The sequence below is a fragment of the Sturnus vulgaris genome, chromosome 4, assembly GCF_052056855.1.
Source record: "Sturnus vulgaris isolate bStuVul1 chromosome 4, bStuVul1.hap1, whole genome shotgun sequence".
Classification (NCBI taxonomy): Eukaryota; Metazoa; Chordata; class Aves; order Passeriformes; family Sturnidae; genus Sturnus; species Sturnus vulgaris.
Genome location: NC_142246.1, coordinates 27,585,164 through 27,603,279, shown reverse-complemented (window position 1 = coordinate 27,603,279; position 18,116 = coordinate 27,585,164). Strand labels below are relative to the sequence as shown.

General features: G+C 38.7%; 1 protein-coding gene and 1 non-coding gene across 3 annotated transcripts in view; both read right to left on the bottom strand.

The window, feature by feature from the left end:
* TRMT9B (tRNA methyltransferase 9B (putative)) overlaps positions 1 to 18,116 on the bottom strand; it is a 118,663-nt gene that overhangs the window by 42,073 nt on the left and 58,474 nt on the right. The window lies entirely within an intron of this gene.
* TRNAK-CUU (transfer RNA lysine (anticodon CUU)) lies at positions 10,415 to 10,487 on the bottom strand. Its single transcript has one exon. It is a non-coding gene; the product is annotated as a tRNA-Lys (tRNA).

The following is an 18,116-nucleotide window of genomic DNA, read 5'->3' as shown; positions in this document are numbered from 1 at the left end:
AATCCTACACTGGGGTCAGCAATATTTCTAAATGTGTCTTGAACAACAACACTGGAAATTGTATCAAATTCAAGTGAGAATTTTTTTTTTTTTGCTTGACATTATCTGGCAAAAGCAAACTGCATCTTCAGTGCACATGTACAGCACTGCATGAGGCAAAATAAACAGCTTTCAGTGGAAGCCAAAGCCAAGCTCATTTGTCTCTTAAATTTTCTACTTGCACTTTGAAAAGAATAAATTCTTTTACTCGGATAAACTATGATTACTGCAAGATTGAAGATCAGCAGGAGATATGTCTTTAAACACATTAATATGATAAAAAAGTTATTAATTACTTTTATTGCTACCTAAAATAATAGCCCTCCTAATATACTAACAGGTCATTATATATTATCTACCATCCTCTTGTTTAATATGCAATGTTGGGCAGATGTAAAAAAATAAGCAATGATAATTAATATTATTTCATTCTAGCTGAGGAAGCCTTGATTCACTGTTTAAAGCATTGTAGTTAGTGATATTTATTTTCTTCTGAAAGGCCAAGATCCAACTAGGTCTTTATATTTAAATATATTGGATAATATGTGAATAAAATTATGTCAAGTGTAAATTTTAAACCAGGCAAGTCAAAGAAGTGAAATTTAGCAGATCATAATTAAATAATCCCTTCTACAAGGATTCGTTACTGTTCTACTGGCAACTTCATCTTATCAAAAATTACCATTCCCATTGCAAAATTACTCTCATACTTCACATTACATGACTCAGGAATTACTAATAAAATTGCTTCAGATATTCAAGTTTCCATAGATTTTCTAATTATTTTCTATGGCTTTTCATTAGCAATTTACATGTTAACAGGAAAAGACCAATTTCTTCTCTTTTTTGTAAATTATCATTGAATATTACAGTGGAGGGGAGAATTTATAACTCCTAGGACCCACAACTTCTTTTATGTTCTGGGCTTGTTCTGCCACCTAATTTCTATGGCAGGATTTTCGTGGGTGCTGCATTCCTAGGGAAAATCTTACGTTCAAATATTTCATTTTCAGTAATTAATGAATGATATCCTGCCTCCATTGAATTAAAATGTAAACTTCCTACAATTTTAAAGGCAATAGATTTGAGCCCAACATAGAGACATGGCAAGTCATTCCTCTCCAGTGTAACTCGAGAACAGAAATATAATCTCCAATAATAACTAGAAAACACACTTGAGGTGAGTTTGGTCTCATTAATCTGCTTCTATATCCGAATTTATCGTTAAAACAAAATAAATATTAGCAGTTCTGAGTGTATTTTTTTTTGTTTGTTCTACAGTAGTCTGTAAAAAGTGAATGAGAAAAAGAGAGGGAAGAAGCTAAAAATTACTATGGATATAATACCCAAAAGGGAATGGAAGGCCAAATAAATCCAACATTTAGATTCTCTAAAGTGACTTCAAACGGAAGATGGAATTATGCTCTATTATGCTTATCTAACATTATGAAAATGTTCTAACATGCATTAAAAAACACAGGGAAAATTATCTGTGGTATTACACTTACAAACATGAACCATATGCCCATAAGAACCATAACTTTTGGAAAAATAGTGAAGATACAAAGTGGAAAGGAAGGAGACAAAAAATGGAATGGAGGAGGTTTAGTTAACATCCATTTAAGATCAGAACACCATGAGTATTTTGTTACAGTATTACAAGTCCTGGGCTTTCATTCAAGAGTGAGAGTTGATGGTAGCTGAGCAAGCCAAGAGACTCCACTGGCAACCTGGGATTAGATTGTTTCAGAAAGAACACAATTTGTAGCACCATTTACCATGTGATTCCCCTTTCTCAGCTTAAAAGCCCCAATCTAAATAAGGACAAGCCCCATTTCAAAACAAAATCCTTTACAAGCTGCCCTGAAATCCACCATCAACTGCTGCTCTAATAGAAGAGTTTCATGTAAGCTTAGCCACTTCTGTCAGCTCTCTTAAATTTTCTCTCATCTGGTAGAACAAGGACAATAGGTGCTTGTACATTCAATAATGCTTTGGCCCTAGCTTTCACAGTGAGGAGACTCCAGTTGAAGTTAAGGAAACTGGTTTTAGTTTGATAGGAAATGTAAAGGGCATCAGACTCTTCATTCCTCCTAAAAACCCTATGGGCTTCCAAGTCTTGTGAAAGTGGTCGGACAACATGTACATTCATGACCAAAACAGCATCCAAGCAATGCTTGTGAGCAGACCCTGTAACATCTGACACAGCAACACACTGCTTGGGTGCCTGAGGTAAAATAATTCATCCTTCTGGGCCCAAAAATGGTTATGCACACAACATGAAGAAATGCTGGAGAGTGTTCACGTTGTATTTCCTGTAGGCTGCCCTCCACCTTCATAACTAGTCTCACAACCCCCTCACTCCCAGCTTGTACAGGAAGTAATTCAGGATAGTCCTATGTCCTGTTTCATCCAGCAGACCAAAGACATCATTGCATAACCTCATTGCTATCTATCAAACTCCATCTCTTCTATCAAAGGTGTCAATTTGGCTGCTGTGGCAATCTTCGTCTTGAACTGGTAATATCTAGGCTACAAGCCATAGCTGGAATAAAGCATTTTAATAACAAGAACCATAAATTTATTATTTTTCATGTAGGAATAGCCACCATGGTTACAGTAGTTCAAAAATCAGAAATCAAAACTCACAAGTCTTACAAATGTAAATTTAATATTTTCTTACTTATTTTAATGTGCTTGAAACACAAGATGTACCTTAAAACAGAAGCTTTAAAAACATCGTAATTAATGTATTTTTGAAAATGTCAATAATTTTACGAATGAAAATGTAATTACTAGATTCAGACTTCAAGATTTTTGAAATTAAAATAGGTATCTTAGACTATACATTAAAATGATGATATATAGATACAAGTGCACTTTCCCATTTTTAATAAAAGATATTACCTCACTAAGAATTTGGCTGTCACACAGTTTTCAATCTTTCTGGATGTGTGGAACATTATAATTTTTCAACTGAAGTTGAAACACCTTTAAAAATATTTTATGGTATAGTCTTGAGAGACCACAAGTAATCTGATCACACCCCTCTGGACATCACAGTCTAATCTATTTCATCTAAGTCTCTAACAAGCCCTATTACATGTGTTTCACAAAATATCATACTTCCTAAAGTTTATCACCCACATTGATAAAAATCTGGTTCTTCGTCTGATTACAGGTTTGCTTGGTTTTTATTCCCAGATGCTGGGGTTTGTGGTGTAATTATTTTAGACTGAAAGAGAATATTACTACCTGATGATATTTTCCTGGAACTTATGTACCATAATCAAGTTATCTCTCAGTTGTCTTCTAATCTTTAATTATGCCATTATATGACATTTTCTCTAATGTTCAAATAACTGTTGCAGTTCTTCTCTGAGGCCTATCTCTTTCTCTGCAAATACTGTAATTCCACTGTCAGTTTACAATCATTTTAGCAGTCAGGTAGATTTTATTGACTTAACTTACTTGAACTTTCTCAGGTAATGCATGAGTCACTGATTGCAAAACTCCCCTGAACTATGTCAAAACTGTTCAACGTCAGAGTTCAGTATGTGCTGACCATTGCAACCCATTTACCTATTTAGCCATTCTCCCAAACAATCAAAAGATTTTCAGTTCAGACCAATCCCTACGATTATGAATCCTACCTCCACTCAGAAAAGCTCAAACGATTCCATGAGAGATTTCTGTCTCAAATATTCCTCATCTTCCATGAGTTCTCCATAACTCTGACAACTTTGAAAGCATGAAGATTCAGTTTTGCAGGTAGACTGAAGAGAAATGCTTCTGTACTGCTATAGTTGGTACCACCATTAGAGATACAGCTTCATGTGTCTCTTACGTTGGTCTGCTGCTATTTCTGTTCTGAGGGGTCAGTATGGTTTTGCGTATAGACTTTAACATTATCAGTAAATGTTTAGTGTCCCAAAAGCCTTTAGTTGCCATGTCCCATATGGTGAAATTAATGTCACACATTAATTGTGGACTTGTTTTGAATTTGTCCTTGTAACATTTCATTGGTCTCCCTTGTATTTTAAGATCATGAAAAATAGTTTTGGCAGTCTGTCATTTGACATATGTACCAGCAAGTTGGCAGATGGCTTAACCTAGATGAGCCTGCTGCAGCATTATTTTTATGTTGATTACCTAAGAGCACCCTAAGATTTTACTGTTCAGGAAAAATGCAGCAGCACAGTTTGTTTATTATCGGTAAGGTAGACAGGTAAATTCTTTTAAAAAGCAGTCTTCTGGCTACAGAGCATTAGATTTTATTCTGATCTAGAATGTTGGCATTACTTGCTTAGAGGGCATTACCTTTCAGAATTAACTTATTGTCTCCTGGCAACCAAACTGCGCTTGCTAGAATGCCAAAAAGCATTCTGCAGTGACCCAGCAAAGGAAGTGATACTAATTTTCTTTATTTCCATCTTGAATTAAGTCCAGTGGAAATACTGTAACTACTTCTCCATTTTTTTTCTTGCAAAGGAATTGCTGAAAGTGTTATACAGTTTCTTCTGTATTGTAACACAGAGGAAGATCTCTTCCTCTGGCTCTGTATCAAATGATATAATGCAATATGTCTAATTGTATATATTCCTAATTATACTAATCTTGCCAACACCTGCTACAATACAAGATGAGCCTTGCTGTTATCCCATTTGTTTCCAGTTGGCATTCAATGTACGTCCAAGTTTTCTCTATTCAGTACCCATAGATGCTGTCATCACCCTACTGAACAGAATCTTGGTAACAAAGCACATTCAATGCCTAGTAGACCTAGAAGGCCAGATGAAACTGATGATGAAGGCAGGCAGGTGATCCCAGGAGATAAGGAGAAGGGCAGAAAGTGGAAGTCATCCTCATTGATTCTCCTGACAATGTTTTGGAATGTGTCTTGAGTTTTTATTGGTTATTTTTCATAACTCTCTGTGTTGTGTTGTGTTCTCCCAACCAGAAAGAGCTGCAGTATTAAATAGGGAAATGCTGTTGAAACCTTTCTGCTGCTCTATAAAGTCTTAGAGAACAAATCAAACTGACGAATATGTCACTAGTCTTTACTTATATTCATTGCCAAGAATAAGACTTGCAGCTTTTTAATAATCTCAGTCCTGCACCTTGAATATTTTTTTTCTGTTGTCAAAAAGAGGGGAATTGAAAATTTTTTTCTGCAACAAGATCTTAAAACATTGGTACACTTATACACATGCACAAAATGCACAAAACTGTAAGAAGTTAATATATGGACAAAAGCCTGAATTGAGCAAGCAGTTACCCAGTTTTCTGAGATCAGCTTGTTGAGCTCATATCCTAAGGCTATGTAATAGACAACAAGGTGATATGGATCAGAATAAAATTTTCAGTATCAATATTAAACTTCAGTTTATCTCTCAAGTATAAAAATAGCTGTAGCTTCCAGGGCTGACTTAATAGCTCTGTCAAAGGACCGTTCACACTTTTCAACAATCCTATTAATATAGAAGACATTAAATTCTATTGCTAAGTAACTGGATGTACATCAGCTGAAAACATAACGCCCCAGCGCTAGAGAAGATAAACATCAAAATACATATCAGAATGTGATAGAACTAAGTACATGATTTAACAAGTATTTTCCATAGAGGAAAATCTACTAAAAGACACAGAGGGATATTTGTGTAAATTGTCACAAGTTCACTAACAAAATCCAATCTCCATTGCTGAACTTTCTTTTCTTTTTCAGTAAAATAATGAAAAGAAAAAACATATGCACATCCTGAGGACCTTTAAAAGAACAATTCTTTTTAAGGGGTCTACATACTGACTATAAACTTTTAGCATATCTAAAAATATTAGTCTGCAATGTAAGCAGGAAATTGTAGTCTTGCTAACCCTGATTAATTTCTTGGGAATCCAATTTGGAGCACCGACGACAACTTTGAGGATCAGTTTCAAGGATCAGTTTGCACATAGAAAATTTGAAGCTTTAATATTATATTTCCCTAAACAGAGTTATCAAGAACAATCAAGGTATAGACATTGTTACTTGGTTAGTACATCATATGAGGATCACCCAAATTTCAAGTATGACGCTCCCTACATAGTATTCTAAGACATTACTGAGATCTGAGTGAGGCTACACTTCCACAGCAGCAGGGTCAGAAACACACACAGGCTTGTATTCTAACTGTGGAGCTATGGGCAGGAGCAGGAGGGAGCAGTAGGGTAGCACGAAATGCCAAAATGGTCTTTCCCTATCCCTTCTGAGTGCTCACCAACAACACCATGCTGACCTAGAATAGTCCATAAAAGAAGATTATTGAGAGAGTCACTGCTGAGTACTGTTTAAAATATGCCTTATTTCTTGATGCATTGTTCACGTGACTATGCTGCAAGAGGTATTTTCTGCTGCACTGCCAGCTGAAGTTGCTTCCTTTCACCAAGAAGCCCAGCCAACACGGCAGGGAACATTGCCACCACACAGTATGGGGGATGCAGTGGAATACCTGAGCAGGCAGTCACAGACAGAATGTGTTCACACCACAGGGAGACACCTCCAAGCTCACCCAGGCCAGGAGCTCAGCACAGTGTTCCAGTGACACAACACAAGGTGAGCCTGAGCTCAGACACAGCCGGAGGGACCTGCACTGAAAATACAGCACAGAAACAGCATGTGCTTTATTTCTGTAACAGTCTTCCCACTAAGGCAGCCACAAACTTAGATGACCTCATAAATTACTGCTAGTCTTTCCTATGTGTCAGGTTCCCCAAATTCAATTCTATATGCAAAACTGCTATTCGGGAACAGATCAGTCCAAATTTTTGGAAAGCCACATGAAGCCTTTAAAAAGACAACCTAGTCTAATATTTTATTAGTAGTTAAAAACGAAGCTGCAGAGATGAACACTGCAACCATCCCTTACCTGCAGTTGTCAAGGTAACAGCTGCCTTAGGATTAATGCCCAAAAGATAGTTTGTCTTTCATCACAAACACTACAAGCATGACATGTATTCATCAGCTGGCTACTCACCAGCCCCTTCTTTATTGGTGCTCTTCCCAGGATACTTATTCTATTAGCTTTTCAAGAGCAATAGCCCCAAATCAGGAGGGATTTTTGAAATTGCATGCTTATACATTATTTATTTACTTTTCAGCAGGCATATAATTATTGCCAACTCACCTCTCAATTACCTAATCCACAATGGTTCATTTGTCTTCCAAGACAAATAATATTACCTCTCTAATTTAATTCTGTGAAAATACATTGCTTATCTTTATCTTGAGAAATTTTAATGAGCTACTCCTGTATTACCAAAACATCTATCTCATTCTTTTTTTTTCCTATATTGTACAGACCTAAAGGAGGGCATTAGGTCTTCTCTCAAAGTAGGACAGATTTCCCCCAAGAAAGAATTTCTCTCACTAAGAAATTTTACTTGCTCTTAGCATTTTCCAAACATCTTACAGGGCATAATCCTAAAGATTGAACAAAGATTTAGAGGAAATTGCCTTGTAAACAATGAAATAATTTCTGTATAAATATTAAAAGGACACCTCTGGTTCACAGACTTTGGTGTGAACCAAATAATAGAAAATCATTCCTCAGACATATTGGCAGTTGTGTGAACTCCATTGACAACAAAAAAGCAGCCTCTAGGAACTCCATTTGTTATAGACATCCAAAAGCTTAGTATTTTTCTTCTCTTTATTTTATTTCTCTCCTGTAAGGATCCTCTGTTAATCTTGAGCAGCAATGTCATTTTTTGCCTTAAAAATTGACAGTACCATTCAATGATGAAATCCAGCAGCCTTGTGACCTTGCTTCTTGTTACATTGCCTCAAAAGAACTCATTAGACTTGCTCTATATACAATACCATCCAGTATCAGTCCCAAAGTAAGAGAACATCATCCTTTGTTTTTTTTTTCCTAAGAATACAGACAGGAGAAATGCATTACTTCTGTAAGCAAGAACAAAAGGTGCTAAAGGAGTTTTTTACATGAAGATTTCAATCATGGGAAATATCAGCCTTAGGACATGTGGCATTTTTTTCCTCATCTAGGTGAGTTTCACAAAGTAATTGCCCCTTTCAACACCCAACTGAGAAAAGTAAATGTTCAGGAGATTCTAGCATTAAGTCTTGTTGTCAGTGCATTTGGACTATCCTGTGTAAGCTGAAATCCTGTATTCACCTGGCAGTTACCGGCTCTCTGTTTCAGAGTAAAAAATTACATGATTAATGTCAGGGTTCCAGTTTAAAAACTTCCACTGAATGTGTGAAAATATCTCATGTAAACCCATTGCATAATCACAGCAAAAGATGGACTTTTACTCATATACTTTATATACGAATCAGTGCTCTCAAAGTATTTTCTGTTTTCCTTCTCTTTACCCAAGAAAACAAAAGCTGAACCTGGAAGAATTTTTTTTTTTTTTTAATCTAATTTTTCAATGAGCTCTAACAGTTGGACAGAAGTAATTTCACTTTCCTGCTACTCAGGCTTCACAACCATCATACTGACATGACTTAATGTAAAAGAAAGCAACAGTTACAATGTCCCTAATATGCATGAAAATAATCTCTTTTATAATTTATCTTATTATCGTGATATTGGAAATATGAACTTGAAAGGATGATATTTATTTATGAGAATAAATATGCCTTGTTTGTAAAACAATATTGAGTAAGCCTTAGTGACATAATGACACATATTTTAAAATCGTGTCAGATTCTTAAGAATTATATCTGAGGATATCAACCAATACTTCTAATGCTTATAGCTATTCCTGTAATTAATTATCCTATTTTAATTTGATCTTAAAAAAGAAAAATTGAGGAAGCTGGATGAATTTCAGACTATGAGAGAAAAGACAGAAAACATTTTAGGGTGTCCTAATGTTGCTTGAGAAGCCAACTTGTATAGCCTAGTTCACAACTCTTCCCTGTAGACTAAAAAGAGGCTGCCTCATGCAATGGCATTTTTAATGACTTATTCTCTGAGTTAACACTTTCAGTTATTTACTCTCAGCATTTATATTGCTCCAACAGGAACCCAACCTGTGAATACAATATCCAAGCTACCCTGCTGTACTATGTGCACGCTTATATTTCTGGGCACTGATTTTAGCAAGAAATAACTCATTTACTACCTTGTAAATCATTTTAAGAGGACTTTCCATTTTCAAGACAGCCTTTATTGTTAAACAGATATTCAGATACTGCAGTTATGAGTTTTGCATAAACCTCTAGCAAAATAATATTTCATTTCTTTTACGCTAGCTTATCATGAAGACAAAATTCTTCTTCAATTCCTTTATTAGTAATAACATCCCTATGCTCCCAGCTGCTTTATCTGGAGCACTGAGGAGATAAAAGGAGCCAATTCCTCCTCATCAAATTTACATGACTTCTGAATATGCCTCTGGGTTACACAATTGACAAGACAAGGACAAGATATATGGCACCATTCTTCACAGGACATTCCTCATTAAATAAGTTGAATATATCAACTTAGAGCTACAGATGAGCTACACTGCAGAAGATGGTGCCCTTTAAAACTGGAAAAGAGGTTCCTAGCCATAAATTCAGCCTTCATCCTATTAGCTTGCTGTTTGAACAGGTCTAAATCTGGAAGTTTCTTCCTATCCACTACTACTGCTCTAACTTCAACAGGATACAATTATCACAGAAAAGCAGTGTCCTAGGGTGATGTTATGGTGTTTCTATCTCCAATCGTGTGTCCTGATTATGTTTGGTATTATGTCCTGTGCTTCCAGGACTGAGTCTGAGAGTGAAGCTTTGTTTTGTCTTGTTATCAGCCGGCTCACCTCCCCCATGGTCTATGTTTAGGAGAGGTTTTAGCTCGGCTTGCTTGCTTGCTTGCCTGCTTGCTTGCCTGCTTGCTCGCTTCTGCCTTTTTCTTTCCTTCGCTTTGCCCTTGCTTTCTGCTTATTAGTTAGTTCAGCTAGGCAGTCCAACTTTTTCCCTGGACTGCTTTCTCTTCCACCCCGTCCCCTCCCTCTCCTGGATACCATCTGAACGGACGGGGACCTGGGAACCCCAAGAAACACCGGGAGGCTACACTTTGTCACCTGCAGCAGTCATCCCCAGCGCCAGAGACTGATAACTGAGCGACCACTCGCCAGAGAGACTGAGTTTGTCATCCCTTCAGAACGGTGAAAGAGTTTTTTTGTCAGCTGGTGTTGTCTTTTTTCCCTGTGCTGGGGAGTGTCTTGCTTGTTAAATAAACAGGTTTTTTCTCCCACTCTTCTCCGAGGAAATTCTTCCCGAACCCGGTGGGGTGGGGGGGGAGGAGTCGTGGGGTTTGCTGTCTGGGGGCTCCTTCTGGAGGTTTTCCCCCAAATTTGCCCAAAACCAGGACAAATAAATTGGCGCCCAACGTGGGGCCCGAACCCACGACCCTGAGATTAAGAGTCTCATGCTCTACCGACTGAGCTAGCCGGGCGTGAGGAATCCTGAATGGTGTGGGAAATGGGAGGATATGGGCCAAATCTTAAAGGAATTTTCTGACCCTACATCCTGGGATTTTCCATGTGAACAAATTCAGAACCCAGCTGAGGTAGCAAAGTACCTGAAAGAGAAGTGCCATGGTAATTCTAAGGAGAAGAAGATCATTGCAGTGAGCTGGGCCCTGGCATATGCTTACCGTACCCTGCTAGATACTGTAGGGCAGCAGACAGAGGAAGGGGGACAGGCAGATAAATCAGCCACTATCCCAGTCACTCAGGCTGCAGCCAACACCCCAGGCTCGAGGCCAACAACTACACCAGACAGTGAGCCTAAGCCAGCAGCTAAACCTGTCAGTAAGCCTCAACCAATGGCTGTTGCTACCAGCACGAGAAGTGGAAAGTGCACAGACAAGACTGATCGACCAGTGGATGATGATGATGATGATGCAGGAGAAGGACCCTCGACGCCTCCTGACATAAAACCAGGAGTCAAAGCAACTGGTAAAAGATCAGAGGCCAATATTGAGTCAGACAATGGGACTCATTTCAAGAATAGCCTTATCAACACTTGGGCTAGGGAACATGGCATTGAGTGGGTGTACCATATCCCCTACCATGCACCAGCTGCAGGGAAGGTGGAAAGGTACAATGGACTGTTAAAAACCACCTTGAGAGCATTGGGTGGGGGATCATTCAAAAACTGGGAGCAGCATTTAGCAAAGGCCACTTGGTTAGTTAACACCCGGGGTTCCACCAACCGAGCGGGCCCTGCCCAGTCTAAGTCCCTGAATATAGTAGATGGAGACAAAGTCCCAGTGGCACATATCAGAGGTTTGTTAGGGAAGGCAGTTTGGATCAATTCTGCCCCGAGTACAGACAAACCCATTCGTGGGATTGTCTTTGCTCAAGGACCAGGTTGTACATGGTGGGTAATGCAGAGAGATGGAACAACACGATGTGTGCCTCAGGGAGATCTGATTGTGGGGTGAGGCAGCATGAGACAGAAGGAAATGTGTCCGAATAAGTGAAAGATGGAAATTTCTACTTGCTGAAGTTTTTACATGCTGTTTAGTATGTTCACGATATGGAGATAAGGGGTGGAATGTCCTAGGGTGATGTTATGGTGTTTCTATCTCCAATCGTGTGTCCTGATTATGTTTGGTATTATGTCCTGTGCTTCCAGGACTGAGTCTGAGAGTGAAGCTTTGTTTTGTCTTGTTATCAGCCGGCTCACCTCCCCCATGGTCTATGTTTAGGAGAGGTTTTAGCTCGGCTTGCTTGCTTGCTTGCCTGCTTGCTTGCCTGCTTGCTCGCTTCTGCCTTTTTCTTTCCTTCGCTTTGCCCTTGCTTTCTGCTTATTAGTTAGTTCAGCTAGGCAGTCCAACTTTTTCCCTGGACTGCTTTCTCTTCCACCCCGTCCCCTCCCTCTCCTGGATACCATCTGAACGGACGGGGACCTGGGAACCCCAAGAAACACCGGGAGGCTACACTTTGTCACCTGCAGCAGTCATCCCCAGCGCCAGAGACTGATAACTGAGCGACCACTCGCCAGAGAGACTGAGTTTGTCATCCCTTCAGAACGGTGAAAGAGTTTTTTTGTCAGCTGGTGTTGTCTTTTTTCCCTGTGCTGGGGAGTGTCTTGCTTGTTAAATAAACAGGTTTTTTCTCCCACTCTTCTCCGAGGAAATTCTTCCCGAACCCGGTGGGGTGGGGGGGGGAGGAGTCGTGGGGTTTGCTGTCTGGGGGCTCCTTCTGGAGGTTTTCCCCCAAATTTGCCCAAAACCAGGACAAGCAGTTATGATGACAGAGGGCACAATCACAAATTATTGAGAGCAAAACAGGGAGCAGAGGGGATGAATTCAGGGCTGCAAAATCACATGTTGTCACACCATCTAGAAGCTGAGCTTTATCATAAATCCCAGCCTGTCTGTAGTGCCAGATATTTTTGTTGTGTTCTTCAAGTAATTACATATTCTCCTTACAGAAAAAAAAGAAAAGTCGGGGATGGAGTAAAAAAAAAAATTGCTTTAAAAAATAACCATGATATTAGCTACCAAAAAAGAGAGCTCAAAATTACTTCTCCCAACAAGGCATGATTCCCGGGCAGGTGGTGCTTCAAATGGGACTTAAGAGATGGGAGTAAAACTTGGAAAGGAAGAAAGGAGGAAAACTCTTCTAAAGATCAAAGATAGCATGCCAAGAGATAAAAACCCCAAGATCACAAAAAAAAAAGTAGCTAAAATAAGCCCACTAACTATGAAGAAATTCAGTCCTATGTGATTACCCTGATTAGAGTAGGGATGATGTGTGCATCACCGAGCATCTGAGTTCCAGGATCTTCCCGGCCTGTCAACAGATTCTTCAGTTTAAGTCTCTGCACAGTTGCAACCTCACTGTGTCCACTCTATGTGGACATTAGGTGAGTTAAATACTGAAAGCATTTTCATGTGGAGAACTTATGGAAGGGACACAGTTACAGAATCAACAGCTTGTGACAGTAAGGACACAAAATGACATATGCATATACAACAGTATTTGATTATCTGTTATTTATAGACAATCATTTTACCATTATTGCTTCTTTATTATCATTATCTTTGAATTAATTTATATTGGCTTCCTTTTTCTAATCTTTATGTACACTGTATTATCCAACATAAATTGAATTTCCCAACATAGTGCCTATGATTTTATATATTTCCTGTAACTAAAGAAGAAACAGAGCACATGGGATGAAATTCTAACAACCCTACATCTGTCTGCTCCTTTTGCAGGAAGGACAATGTTTTGCTTTTGCTGGGATGACAATTCCTAAACCACTAGATACAGCCTTAAAGAGCAGAGAGTGATTCCATATATCAAGAATTATTTCATTCTGAAATGTGAATCCCCTAAAGGATTCTATGCTTGGAGTTTGCAGGTCACTGGTGATGGAAAGGATAAATAGAAGTGACATTAGACACTCACACACTTCTACCAAGTTACTATCCAATATATTATCAGAAGATTCAGATCGTAAACTAGTAATTTGATGTTATTAAAATCCTAGCCTACAAAAGCAAAGTGAATTTTATAATTTTAATAATATCTTGCTACTGCCATTTTTAACATCATAGTAATAATGGCCTCTCATGTGATACATAAACATTAACTGGCATTAATGGTATTTGAAATGTCCTTGCTGATACTGCTAAGTCTTGCAGGCTATTGTTCCCCGATAGCTTAGATTACCATAGAAGCCACAGGCCCCAATTAAGATCAAGAGTCCTTTTGTTCTAGATACTGAGCAAAAATATCCTGCTCTGAAGAATGTATAAGCTGAAAAATGAGAGATGCCCAATGAGGGCTGAAACAGGAAAGGTATAATGCAATGTTTACAAATCATTACTGGTATGTTAAAAAGTTACAAAATATTCCTATTTGCTCCTTTAGCTGCCATCATTCATTAAAGCAGAAACATTTGAAAATCAACTTGCTTCTTGTCCTATGTAATAGTGATTCATTTGGTTTTTGTCAATTTGATTGAAAAATATAAAATGTTTAATCTCATTTTTGCTTTGGCACAATGCTATTCTGTCTAAAGCATGACAGCAGAAAAATTACTTTCTTTAACGTATTTTCATAAAAAATAAAGAGTCATCTGGGAAGATGTTTATGTACATAAAAGTGCAATGAATCTATACTGACAACTTTGTGACAATGGAGAAAGGTAAAACATGTTTTGCTGAAAGAAATACTTTGCTGAATCAGGATCTTAAATGTATTATGTTAATAAATTAACTAATTAATCCACAAATGCCACCTAGTTCCATATACTTTTTTCTTTCCATTAGTGCAAACTTAAGGTGACAGCAGATTGTCCAAATTACGATACCAGAGAGTTTTTTTGTGGGCTGAGGTGACAAATCTGATCAATGAGCTACTCCGGGTTTGAATACTTCAGATGTTTTTACTTGTAGGGGTATTTTTTACTATGGTCAGCTCACCTGTATTACGTAAAATAAGTGTTTTGATGAATTACATTCTTCAACAGATTTATGAATCTGTATAATATACAATATACTAATAGCAGTACATAAACACTTCCTCCGTAATCACTCCTAATGGCTGCAAGATCAAGAATTTACTTCCATAGTAGATTTCCAGTTTCTGTACTATCTAAGCATCACTTTCACTTTTTATGCACTCAGAAGGTGAAATACGGCTTTTAATAATGTTTAATGAATAAGAAATTCCTCAAAGGAATTATTTAGTCCTTTCTAAACTATCTTTATTCACTAGAATAAGCCAGAAAATTCAATTTTTTCTTGATTACCAAACTTGCAATTATTTTACTTTAAAATAATAATATTTTTAAGATTTCATAATTAAAATAATTAACATTTTGTGTATTTATATATGTGTGTTGTAACAATAATTGGCGAAATTTAATGTTTTATAATTAATAAATATTAATCACATACTATTAATTGATAAAATAAGAAAAAAAATGTGGTGGTCTTATATTAATTTCCTCGGAGTGAAAAAGAAGAGGCTCCTTTACATGGTATGGTGGTGGTCTGACTGGTGGTATCGAGCAGCTGCCCCAGCAGGGTTCTGGAGGATGCTCTGCCAGCTGGACTGTCATGTCCATTATGGTCACTGCTGGCTCCAGCCTTGCACAGGCCAAGGCCACCCACTCCCAAAGCCATGGCACAGTGGTTCAGATGTCAGATCACCAGCAGTAAGAGCAGGTTTGGTGGAGGGAAAAAGAATTATTATCGACCAGCTGAAGTGTAACCACTATTGGGCCATTAATACCTGAATGCAAGGTCACTGCATGGTCCTGGGTGATGAGCCAGCAGTAGTTCACTGGTGGCAGAATAGTAGTAAAAATACTCATTTTTACAGATTCAGCTTGTCCCAGAAATGGGTCAGTTTGATGCCAAGAAATCTTATTAAACCTCTCAACTCAATCCAAGCAGCTTTGTGCCAGTAAATTCACTGCCAGAATCATCACAGTGGAGCTGTGTTAAACAATTTATCATCAGGGTACACCTTGTGTGGGGTCTCAAACATCAGAGTCTTCTGACCAAATCATGTGCCTAAATGTACCAAGTTCATGAAGAAGACACATTTCCAATCCCATGTCCCTGCAAGGGGGCTTCTGAGAGGGTGGTGCTCCTGTTATTTCCCCTGCCCTCAGCAGTCATTGCAAGTACATACAGTACAGGAGCTCCTTGTCCAAGTTCTTCCAAAGCAATCTCCCAGGACACAGGTGAGCATGCCCACAGCCCAGCACTCAACACAGGAATGTTTCCTCAGCAGCCACACATCCTATGGTGAAGGTGGTGTCCAACACCACACCTGTGTTTTTCCAGAGCACGTTACCATCTTGGACTGCAGCTCTGAGCACTATTTCAGGACGCTGTTTTCCCACCATAGAACAGGGGGATAGCACTATGCCAATACCCTAAAGGGACCCTTGACTCTTCCCTGCCATAAAGGCCAACTGGCCTCTCTTACTTAGGTCTCACACCCTAAAAAAATGTAGAAAATGGACAAAGGAAATAAAAGCAAAGCAGCAGAAAGAGAAAACGAGGAGAGCAGTCACTATGCTGGAAGTTATGGCTGCTTTTCAGAGGGATCATGAGAGGCTGGAGAAGGGGTCTGGCAGGACATCATGGAGCTCTACAAAGACAAACAGAAAGTTCCTCATATGCAGAGGAGCATCTCACAGAGTGGGCCTTGGGTATGCATCAGAGTGCTGAAAATAACCAAGCTCAGCCAAGAGCCAGGCCTCTCTGAGCCAAGAAAGGCTTCAGTATAATGCTGCAAATCATCACAGCAAAGTATGGGGAACTGCTAAGTAAAGATTGCTTTGGACAAAACTTCACTAACCCTGCACAAACATATTTGGCACTGTGGCAACATGAGGACTAACCAAACAGCTGGTACAAATGCAAGACCTTGGTATAGGAAATGCTGAACTAAAATAATCTAACATTTCTGATTGAAGGTCATTAATAAAATACAGGAAAATATTGCAGTAAAAGTGCCATTAAGACCACTGTGCCATGAGGACAGAGAAATGGTTTCATGGAATTTTCACTGCTGGAAAACAGCTGCAGGGTGAGGGCCTGGTGACCAACAAAGACCAGTTGTCTTTAGATTGAACTGACTCAACAGAAGCAATGAATAATTTCTCTGAGAGATTACAAAAGTACATACTGAGAAGTACAGAAGGTCCTAGGTCACAGCACCTTGAAGGTATAAAAATACAATTTAAAGCCTACCAAGGTAGGATGAGCAGAAGATGATCAGTGTTGAAAATTCCAGTATCTAAGAATCGATGGTTACACTGATAAACAGCTGCCTTGGGCCTCTCAACATATCAGGTGCCAGGAGTGTGGGCCTGGAATGCCAAGAGAAGGGTATTGAGGACTTACTGGATTGGAACAATTTAGGAATATGCTGCCATAACACTGTGCTGCTCATGGTTCAAAGAGCAATGCTGCTAATGTCTACTATAGCTATCCACTGCCATTTTCATGTTTATTCCTTAAATAGTTATGTTTATTCAATGTTGCCATAAAGTTATCTTGCAGTTCTCTCATCTATCCTCCCTTATGTACTGTATAGTTAAATATTGCTAAGACATAACTACATCTTCTACTGCCATTCTTGAGTTCTCATGCTGACACATTACAGTTTACATAAGCTGTTAAAAATCATCACCTATATAGCGTACAGTCACAGTCTCTTTCCTTGCCAGATGTCACTGCTGCATGTTCCTCTTCTTTCCCAGTACCAAAGAAGCATGCAGTGGGTGAGAGAGTCTGGGCATTGGTGCATGTAATGATGTTTTTGGCTCTGCTGTGCACACCACTGATAGATGCTTGAACACTCAGCCGTTCTAGAGTGAATTATGAGGCAGATCTCACTACCATGCATATATGGGCCCTGAAAGACACATTAAGGACTAGATACACTTGAAGGAACACCAGGTGAGTGCTCTCATGCTAAAACTAGAGATGTTCACATAACTAATACCTTTGGAGAGCTGGGAAACTGGGCCTTAAAAGCAATGAAAAGGCTATATCCCTACAGAACAGGGTAGTTGCACTTCTCATTTACCAGAAATAAATTATATTCCAATAAGTTTCCATCAAAGGAAATAGTCATGAAAATTATTTTGCTAAAAATAAGTTCTATTTTCATATTGTTACTATTTCATGAAGGCCAGTCTTCCTTCGTTTTCATGGATCTCCTTGTCCAGCATTCTCATTTCAGTGTCAGTTAATTCCATTTATTATACTGCCAGTTATCTCAGACATCTGCATTTCCCCACAGTCTGTGCAGTGTGTGCCAATGCTGATGAAAAGGAAGCACATCTGTGGAGGAAGAAGGAAACGAATCATTAAACGTCTGAGACTGCTAATGAGACTAACAAACAGCAGAGTTTATGTAGGCAGCTTAGTAGAGCACACTTCTCTAAACCATTTGCTTTGGATCCAACCTTTGCTAAGAGCAATTAGAAGTAATTGTCATCCAATGGCTCTTTTGTTATCCAGATACTGAAAGGCACAGAATTCAGATGAGTTATTTCCAAAATGCAGGGATGCCGACCATGCAGAATGCTGCTA